This window comes from Maylandia zebra, linkage group LG17, assembly GCF_041146795.1.
Source record: "Maylandia zebra isolate NMK-2024a linkage group LG17, Mzebra_GT3a, whole genome shotgun sequence".
In the NCBI taxonomy this organism is placed as follows: domain Eukaryota; kingdom Metazoa; phylum Chordata; class Actinopteri; order Cichliformes; family Cichlidae; genus Maylandia; species Maylandia zebra.
The window spans coordinates 31,425,847-31,436,447 of record NC_135183.1 but is presented as its reverse complement, the minus strand read 5'-3'; the positions used below and the strand labels follow the sequence as shown (position 1 = coordinate 31,436,447).

Genomic DNA, 10,601 nt, shown 5'->3' with positions numbered 1-10,601 from the left:
AGTACACGGACACTGTACTCTCGTACATCAGGAACTGTGTTGACAATGTCACCGTCAACAAAAGGGTCAGGGTGTTTCCAAATCAAAAACCCTGGATGAATAGCGAAGTGCAATCCCTCCTAAAAAGCCGCAACACTGCCTTCAAGTCAGGGGACAGGGCTGCGTATAGGGCGGCCAGGGCAGACCTGAGTAGAGGCATCAGGAAAGCTAAGGCTGCCTATAGGAGGAGGATTGAAGATCACTTTGCTGACAACGACCCGAGAAAAATGTGGCAGGGGATCAATCACATTACCAACTACAGAAGCAATAACCAGGCAACATCTAGGACTGATGCCTCACTGGCTGAGGATCTAAACCGTTTCTTCGCCCGCTTTGAGACGACCAAGCCCTCAGCTGCCACACCACTTCCACCCGCCCCCAGCACTGGCACACTAACACTTAGGGAGCACCAAGTGAGGTGTGTTCTAAGGTCAGTGAATCCCAGGAAGGCGGCAGGTCCTGATGGAATACATGGAAAGGTTCTCAGAGCATGTGCTGACGAACTGACCGGAGTCTTCACTAAAATCTTCAACCTTTCCTTGTCATCAAACACCGTCCCGCCCTGCCTCAAAACCTCCACCATCATCCCCATCGCCAAGAAGACAGCTGTGGCCAGCCCAAATGACTACAGGCCTGTTGCACTTACGCCTGTAGTGATGAAGTGCTTTGAGAGACTGGTCTGTCAGCACATCAGGGCCGGTCTGCCTCCCACTCTGGACCCCCACCAATTTGCCTACAGGACAAATCGTTCCACCGAGGACGCTATCACCATAGCGCTCCACACTGCGCTGAGTCACCTGGAGCACCGAGGAAGCTATGTGAGAATGCTCTTTCTGGACTTCAGCTCAGCATTCAATCATATCATCCCGGAGATCCTGGTCCAGAAACTGTCTCACCTGGGACTCTCCACCCCCATCTGCCTCTGGATCAAGGACTTCCTGACAAATAGACCACAGTCTGTCAGACTCGGCCCCCACCGGTCCAGCACCATCACACTCAGCACCGGGTCTCCACAAGGATGTGTTTTGAGTCCCCTCCTGTTTACGCTCTACACATCCGACTGCTCCCCTACCCATCTCTCAAACACCATCATAAAGTTCGCAGATGACACCACAGTGGTTGGACTCATCTCAAGGGGGGATGAGTCGGACTACAGAGATGAGGTCAACAGACTGACTGAGTGGTGTTCAGTTAACAACCTCCAACTGAACACCACGAAAACTAAAGAACTTATCTTGGACTTCAGGAAGGGCAGAGCAGCCCGGCCCCACTTTACATTCACGGGAGCTGTGTGGAGAGGGTACACTCCATGAGGTTTCTGGGCGTGCAGATATCTGATGACCTCTCCTGGACTGCAAATACTACAGCGGTGGTTAAAAAGGCCCAGCAGCGTCTCCACTTTCTGAGAGTGCTCAGGAGGAACAACCTGGAGGAGAGGCTGCTGGTGACATTTTACAGAGCCACCATAGAGAGCATCCTAACGTACGGCATAACAACATGGTATGCAGGGTGCTCAGCTGCAGACAGGAAAGTACTGCAGAGGGTCATCAACACAGCCCAGAAGATCACTGGCTGCTCTCTGCCCAGCCTGGAGGTCACTGCAAACTCTCGGTACCTCAGCAGAGCTGGCAATATCATCAAGGACCACTCTCACCCCAGCAACCAACTGTTTGAACTATTACTGTCAGGCCGACGGTACAGGTCACATAAAACCAGGACAAACAGATTCAGGGATAGCTTCTTTCCCAGAGCTATCACCGTAGTAAATAAGCACAAAAACAATTGAACCTATTCCATACCGTCACTGTCATTATATTATGCTGCTATTCATACTGTCATTATATTAATGCTGCTATCCTGTATATATTGTACATACTATTGTTTGAGTACTTACGATTGTTTTTTTTTGTACTTTTTATATTTTACATTTATATTTATTATTGAAACTTGCACCAAGGGAGTGGCACTCCAATTTCGTTGTACTCTGTACAATGACAATAAAGGCTATTCTATTCTATTCTTCTATTCAGTGGTTTTTAACCTTGTTGGAGGTACCGAACCCCACCAGTTTCATATGCGCAGTCACTGAACCCCTCTTTAGTGAAAAATAAAATGTGATTTTTTTCAAATTCAAGACATAGATATGTTTTTTACTGGTGCACAAAATGAGCCATGCATGTCACGGCGGAAGGTCTGCTGAACCCCTGAGATCGACTCACTGAACCCCTATGGCTCGATCGAACCCAGGTTAAGAACCACTGGTGTACATATAAAGAAATACACACTCACTGTGTATTTCAGTCACACCTTGCTACTACCAGACTGGACCCCCTTTTGCCTTAATGATTCATGGCAATGATTCAACAAGGTGCTCAGAACAGAGATTTTCAGTCTGATGATGGTGGAGACCATTTGTGTACAGTGAACTTACCATCATGTTCAAGAAACATTTGAACTGATTTGAGTTTCGTGACTTGGTGCTTTATGCTGTTGGAATCAGCCATCAGAAGACTGGTACACTGTGCTCTTAAAGGGATGGACAATAATACTCAAGTAAGCAGTATTTTTTTTTAAGTGATTCTCAATTGGCACTTAAGTGTCCAAAGCGAGCTATGAAAATATGCTCTACATGATTAAAATGTCATCAGCCTGAACCATTTGTTATCAGGCCTGATGGACCCATGCTTTGAATTTTGCAGTAGAAATCCAGACAACAGACCGGCTGTATGAACTATAGCCTCAGTCTCTTATTCTTAGCTGACAGGACTGGCAACTCAAGCTTCAATGTGCTGTGCTTTCAGAAATACCTTTCTGCATGCTTTAGTTGTAATAAGTGGTTTTTTGAATTACTGTAATGTTCCTGTGGGCCTGAATCAGTCTGGCAATTCTTCTCTTAACTCTGGCATCAACAAGGCTCACTGGTGATTTTCTCTTTTTTTTGGACCATTTTGTGTAACTCCTCAACATGGTTATGTGGGAAAACCCCAGCACATCAGCAGTTTCTGAAATATTTAAACCAGCCAACAACAAAAACATGTCTAAATCACTTAAGTCGTCTTTTATCCCTACTCTGAACTTCAGCAGGTAAACCTAAAGATTACCTAAATGGATCAAACTGTCGCCATGTGAGTGGCTGATTAGATATTTGCCTCAATACACAGCTGCACAGGTATACCTAATGAAGTGGCCATCATCTCAGTGCACATTTTCTACTGCCACAACATTTATTATAACACGAGATGGATAATATCAGGTACTGTAGCATTTATATAGAGTATATAATCAGACTTGAGAGCTGAAGGTTGTTTGTTTAATTTCCTGGAGTGTCTTTTTTAAAACTACATGAAGAAAGGAAAACGTTCCTTTTCCCGGAATAGGCATCACACACAGCCTTGAGAAAGGCACCCAGAGTAGTAGTCTGTGTTTAACAGCAGAAGTGCAGTGCAAGCTGTGAATGGGCAAAAAGAAGTGACGCCGTTTTGTTGAAAAGGCTGGATGCATTGCCCATCCCTGGATAATAATTCCGTGTCTAAAATGCTGTAGAAACGTCTGTCTGCTGCTGTTTTAAAGTCAGTGTCCTGAGACAACGTACGGATCAGTAGGCATGTGTTTGCGCTCTGAGGAGAGGAGCTCTCCATGGTGCTACTGCTGCACACACTGCTGCCCCTTGTAAAAATACTCAGTGCTCCACAGTCAGTTGAGAGTTATTGCTCCACAGCCCCTCTTGCAGTTTAGGCTGAAAGCATTCCCTGGTGCTGACAGCCTTGGTGCTCCCCACTAACATTTGACTCACACACCGTTGCTCTAGTGCCTTGGAAAGCAACTTATTATTTTACCTTACATAGTCCTATAAAACCTGTTTCTGAACTCATCTGAGGGCAGAAATAACCCAGGCAGAGGCCACAGCAGTGAGTTTAAAAGTCTGGCTATGAGATTTGGGAGTTTGTAAAGGCAGCAAGATGGATTTAGATTTAGAGCACAGAAGTGATGGAACTGCTTCCTGCTATAGCCATATCGTATTACTTAAAATAATCCCTAGCCATAATGTTAAGAATTGATTCAACGGGCATAGGAGACATGAAGCATTTACATGTAGTTTCAGTTCCCTCAGTGTCTCACAGTGGATCCAACATTCATACGCTTCCTAAACTCTAACGCTTTCTGGAGTCAGTAAAAGGCATGTAATGACCTGGAGTAGTTCATCTTAGTGAGACAGCTGAAAACATGCGTCTACATTATGTAATTTCTCCACAACTTGAACATTTCCTAAGTTTGAACATTATGCATCACTTTGGAGGCAGGATGCTGGGGAATAACACAGTAAATGAGATTATTAATACATGACAGGGAACGCAAAAAAATGTACAAGTCAGCAGGTTAATAACAGCAACTAGGGGCAGCGCTGGCACATTTCTGTTGAAATAAACAAATGGATGGAACGGAGGAAAACACATTATATATCCGTTAGTGGAAAATTGAGAAGTGAAACCCCCATCCAGTTATAAAGACATTAAATTCACTCTGCACTGTATGTAGTGCAATGAGTACAGTAAGGCTAAATCTTTCTGCATGGCCCTAAAACAATACAGATCAATAATCTGAACTTATATAAGTGAATTTAAATTGTTTTTTGCCCTCTCTAAACCAACAGAGTTTCTAAACAATAAGTTGACTCAATATGGGAATCCAAGAACCTCTCCAACAGATCTAAACCTCTAAGCTTTCTTCAAACATTTGCTTCCAGTAGAGCAAATCCTAAAATAATAGAGCTACATTCATTTTATTGTGTAGCATATGATACATTGATGTTGCTAGCATTATGTAAACGTTTTATGTTAAAATTAATGTCACCAATTGATTTTTAACTCTAAACACAAGGATATTGTTTTGATTTTAATTAATAACACAATATTTCAATACAACAAAATGCAGTACATTAAATCCAACGTAAAAAGTTAATTTAAAATGAACAGCACTTTAATTTGAAGAGGATTGTCCTAACAGGCTCTCCGTACTTCTCAGTTTGCACATGTGCAGTGTGGAAGTTTGAACAACCGCCATTTTCAACCGAAACTTGCATCATGCTCAGAAGCCTGGATAAAATCCATTGCCATTTGAGGATTATTTGGTAAGTACAACCATTTAAGGATGACAAATTTGGTTAATGTGTACTAAATGATAAACATCCGACATTTTCGGGAGTACTTCTGTATGTTTTATTTTAAAACAAATGATGTCTGGTAATTTTTTTTTAGCATTCTAGCTTGTATGCCTCTCACAGGTGTTAGTAGTCAGGCATTTAAAAAAATCGGTGTAATTTCCCAAAATGTTTTACGATTCATGTTAAGCTGCAACTTGCCTACTAAGAACTGCAGCTTTAAAATTACTCCCAACATCTACCGCGCATGCTCCCTGGTGTCAGTAATGACCACCAGGAGCGCCAGCGATCCTATCCGTTTGAAGAATGAAATATATGTATAGTGTATTTTAGAAACATGCATCAAATAAGTTGCTACATTGTTTGAAGGAATTCTACCCCGTATTGATATCTGGTTTAGTGTTAATATCAGTGATTAAAGTGTAAGACATGCATTTATCTTGTGTCATTAAAATGCAGCATTATGTGTAATACAGCTATATGTAATGCATTTAACTCCTTGTATCAGTTCCATTGATTATCAAAGTGACAATTTGTGTGTTCCCCCCTTCATTTTAAGTTGGTCAGCTAGTTCTGTCTGTCAGTAGATGCAACAAAAGTGGCTCAGATGTGATTGTGGTTACTGTTATCTTTTATTGTAACTCTTGTTATCGTAATAAATACCAGAAAATATTGTGATAGGATTTTGAATCCATATTGCCGAGTTCTAATCTTCTATTTCATTTTAACATTTTTAGGGGTACAATTAATAATTATATTGTTGAACAGTCTAGAATTGATTAAAGCAAAAGTGAAAGCTTTCATGTATTGTCAAAATTGAAAAGCTTCTAGTTTTGTGTTCATATATTTGTTGATCTGACTCAGAAGAGTCAGTGCCTAACCAATCATTAACCTCACTGAATGTCACTAATGTGAGTTGTCAAACATTGTTTAATTACTCATCGCTAATCACTCATCTGTTAATATTTTTGACTTTGGTTTGGGAAGAGGTGGAAAAGAACCAAAATCTTGTCTCACATTGAGTTCTTATCTCCACCAGAATATCAGCATTGATGTTCGACGGGAATGCGTTCTAAAAACTGTGTCTACTTAAATAAAAAGCCAGATGACCTGTTCAAGGAATTCTTGGTAAGTTAGAAAAGGGGAAAGATCAGTTTGTTTGTTTGTTTGTTTTAATTTGGGATAGTAAATTGAAGGTGGGCTCATTTGTTCATATGTATCTATATGCAATTAGCTTTCCCCCCCTTTGTTTTCATTTTAAGGATGTGGATCTTAGTGCAAGAAGAGAAACGGAGCAGCTGACTTTAGGAGTCTGTGTTGTCAGACATGAAGGAGCAGACTCTGCAGATACACCTGAGGACATTGGTGTCATCATAGAAGGATACACTGTGCTGAAAGCTCTTAGTGATGTGGCAAAGGGGTGTGCCCTCCTGCTTGGACTAATCTACAGTCTAAATCTGAGGTACCCAAAGCACCTGAAATACATATTTGAATTTCTTCAGAAGGTGCTGATGGAGTTGGATGGGAACAACCTATCCATGAAGGTGCAAGTTCTGAAAAACAAACTGCTTGAGTGAAACAGCCTGCACTGAACTATAGAGGACACTGAACTGGTTACAAGATTCTCAAACCCATCTCCTTGCACTTTATAAACTGTTCAGTTTGAATTCCGCAAGAACTTCTGCAAGGCCTCATACTTTTTGGCATGCTTTGTTCATGTTGAACTTTTACCACCATCCAGCTACATTGAACAAGACTGCTCCTAAGTTTGGACTTCATTTTAAGTTTTGAAAAAAAAAAAAAAAAAAAAAAAATAGTTTTTTTAAATATGGACAAAAATGCCACTAAAATCATTTCTACTTGTTGTTTATAGGACTGTATTGTGAGTTTTCCATTGTACCCGAAGCAAGTTTAAATTAAGTCATGTTAATGTTAAAAATGTTGGAATCACAACACTTTCCAGTTTTAATAACTTGATTTTAACATTCTGTATTATGTCTTCCTGAACTTAATATGCACTTGCATATATGTGAAGATATTTTTGTTTAGGAAAAAGGCATTGATCTAGAATTTTGAACAGCTCAAAGTTTGCTTCAGCACATTTTACACCAAGTGTTATTAAAGTTGAGTTAACTGAATAAAATTGTGTTTGATTTATTCAATTTACTTTAAATAGAGTAAGTAATTTAATCCTATAGTTCCAGTAGAGCTCGTTTAGGGTTAGTCAATTTATCAGATGTACTTAAAATTTGTTGTTCAAATTAAATGTGTCATACATTTTAGATTTCACTAACCCAGTTGTGTGGAACCGGTTGACATAACTGGGTGGAGTAAATGCAACATCTTATTTTATAGAGTAAGTAGGGCTTGTTTTGGTTGAGTAGATTTTATTTAGTGTTGTCAATTTAAGTCAACATGTTAGTTAGATCAACACTATGATATTTAGTTAATACAACACCATTCTTGTGATTTGCATTTAATTAGCCAAAGCTTGAAGGATGTACTTAAAATTTGTTGTTCAAATTAAGTGTATCATACATTTTATATTTCACTAACCCAGTTATGTGGAACCGGTTGACATAACTGGGTGGAGTAAATGCAACATTTTATTTCTTAGAGTGTACAGTGGGGCAAAAAAGTATTTAGTCAGCCACCGATTGTGCAAGTTCCCCCACTTAAAATGATGACAGAGGTCAGTAATTTGCACCAGAGGTACACTTCAACTGTGAGAGTGAATGTGAAAAAAAAATCCATGAATTCACATGGTAGGATTTGTAAAGAATTTATTCCTAAATTAGGGTGGAAAATAAGTATTTGGTCACCTCAAACAAGGAAAATCTCTGGCTCTCACAGACCTGTAACGTCTTCTGTAAGAAGCTTTTCTGTCCCCCACTCGTTACCTGTATGAATGGCACCTGTTTGAACTCATCATCTGTATAAAAGACACCTGTCCACAGCCTCAAACAGTCAGACTCCAAACTCCGCCATGGCCAAGACCAAAGAGCTTTCGAAGGACACCAGGAAAAGTATTGTAGACCTGCACCAGACTGGGAAGAGTGAATCTACAATAGGCAAGCAGCTTGGTGTGAAAAAAGCAACTGTGGGAGCAATCATCAGAAAATGGAAGACATACAAGACCACTGATAATCTCCCTCGATCTGGGGCTCCACGCAAGATCTCATCCCGTGGGGTCAAAATGATCATGAGAACGGTGAGCAAAGATCCCAGAACCACACGGGGGGACCTGGTGAATGACCTGCAGAGAGCTGGGACCAAAGTAACAAAGGTCACCATCAGTAACACACTACAACGGCAGGGAATCAAATCCCGCAGTGCCAGACGTGTTCCGCTGCTGAAGCCAGTGCATGTCCAGGCCCGTCTGAAGTTTGCCAGAGAGCACATGGATGATACAGCAGAGGATTGGGAGAATGTCATGTGGTCAGATGAAACCAAAGTAGAACTTTTTGGTATAAACTCAACTCGTCGTGTTTGGAGGAAGAAGAATACTGAGTTGCATCCCAAGAACACCATACCTACTGTGAAGCATGGGGGTGGAAACATCATGCTATGGGGCTGTTTTTCTGCCAAGGGTACAGGACGACTGATCCGTGTTAAGGACAGAATGAATGGGGCCATGTATCGTGAGATTTTGAGCCAAAACCTCCTTCCATCAGTGAGAACTTTGAAGATGAAACGAGGCTGGGTCTTCCAACATGACAATGATCCAAAACACACCGCCCGGGCAACAAAGGAGTGGCTCCGTAAGAAGCATTTGAAAGTCCTGGAGTGGCCTAGCCAGTCTCCAGACCTCAACCCCATAGAAAATCTGTGGCGGGAGTTGAAAGTCCGTGTTGCTCAGCGACAGCCCCAAAACATCACTGCTCTCGAGAAGATCTGCATGGAGGAATGGGCCAAAATACCAGCTACTGTGTGTGCAAACCTGGTAAAGACCTATAGTAAACGTTTGACCTCTGTTATTGCCAACAAAGGTTATGTTACAAAGTATTGAGTTGTATTTTTGTTATTGACCAAATACTTATTTTCCACCCTGATTTACGAATAAATTCTTTACAAATCCTACCATGTGGATTCATGGATTTTTTTTCACATTCTGTCTCCCACAGTTGAAGTGTACCTCTGGTGCAAATTACTGACCTCTGTCATCATTTTAAGTGGGGGAACTTGCACAATTGGTGGCTGACTAAATACTTTTTTTTGCCCCACTGTAAAAGCTGTGCTTATGCAACTACTGACTATTATTTGTCCTTGTCTTTATGGATATTGTCAAAAGATATGCAAAGAGAGAGAGAGAAACATATCTAAAGACAACAAAATAATAATTATTTAGATTTTGAATAAAATAAGTTGCTTTTATTTGCCCAGTTTAATTAAAGAAATGGTTAGGTAATAGTGTTTGTTCAGCAAACATGTCTTGTAAAGACATCTTAAACTCTGGGGAGCTGTGTATTTACTGACATTTTATAGACAAACATATTGGAACATGAATAGGGAGCAAGCCAAAATTTCAAAATAAAACATTCATCTGTCTGCAGCTTGTCACTCGCTGTTCTTAGTTCCTCTTAATAATCATGGCCCAAAGCATGTGCCTGTCCTAGTGCTTGGGTTACTGTATTTCCTACATAGAGCTCAGTAGGCCCAGAATAGCTGTTTAGGGACAAAATTATGTGGAAAAAGCGGCATCTTTTTAATAATCTTTGTTTCCATATTCTACTCACTGTTTCAGATGATGCTACAGTAAATGTGTTATTTAAGTATGTCTTGAACTTTGACAAGGTTGAAGATCTCGGCAGATCAGCAGTTCATGCCTAATAAATATCTGTGTCAATATCTCTGTCAGTGTCATCTACAGAAAACAATATGATATGGTGGTAAAACCAACAAGCTAAAAAATACAGAAAGGTTCCGTGACGGACTTAAATTCAAGCAGCAAAAAAGTTTGCCTATCTGAAAGATTAACTGAGGCTTGAGTCACATAGGCCTAGACTAGACACACGGGCATCCAATCACTAGTAAAAATGTGTATTCCCAAACCTGCTGATGAGCAGTTGCTGGCTATTGCTAGTTGAAAGTGGTTGCAAAGAGAGTGCCACCACCCGAATGGCTGTCCTTAGTTTGACACTAAAAGTTATGGCGTACCGCTGAGACAATAATAATAATAATAATAATAATAATTATTATTATTATTATTATTATTATTATTATACATTTTATTTGAGGGCGCATTTCTAAAACCCACGGTCACCTTGCAAAGAGAAAAAGACATAATAAATTAAAATACAGAAACCAGAAAATACAACCACAAAAAACAAATTTACACAAAACAAAAAAACAAAACATGATTTGACAGCAAGTAAAATTTGTATTAAAGCAAGTAAGCCAGTTT

At 40.4% G+C, this 10,601-nt stretch overlaps 1 long non-coding RNA gene across 1 annotated transcript; it reads left to right on the top strand.

Moving 5' to 3' along the window:
* The first annotated feature begins 5,040 nt into the window (after positions 1 to 5,040).
* Positions 5,041 to 7,314, top strand: LOC143413175 (uncharacterized). Its single transcript, XR_013093790.1, has 3 exons — positions 5,041 to 5,167; positions 6,237 to 6,325; positions 6,460 to 7,314. It is a non-coding gene; the product is annotated as an uncharacterized LOC143413175 (long non-coding RNA).
* Positions 7,315 to 10,601: the final 3,287 nt, after the last annotated feature.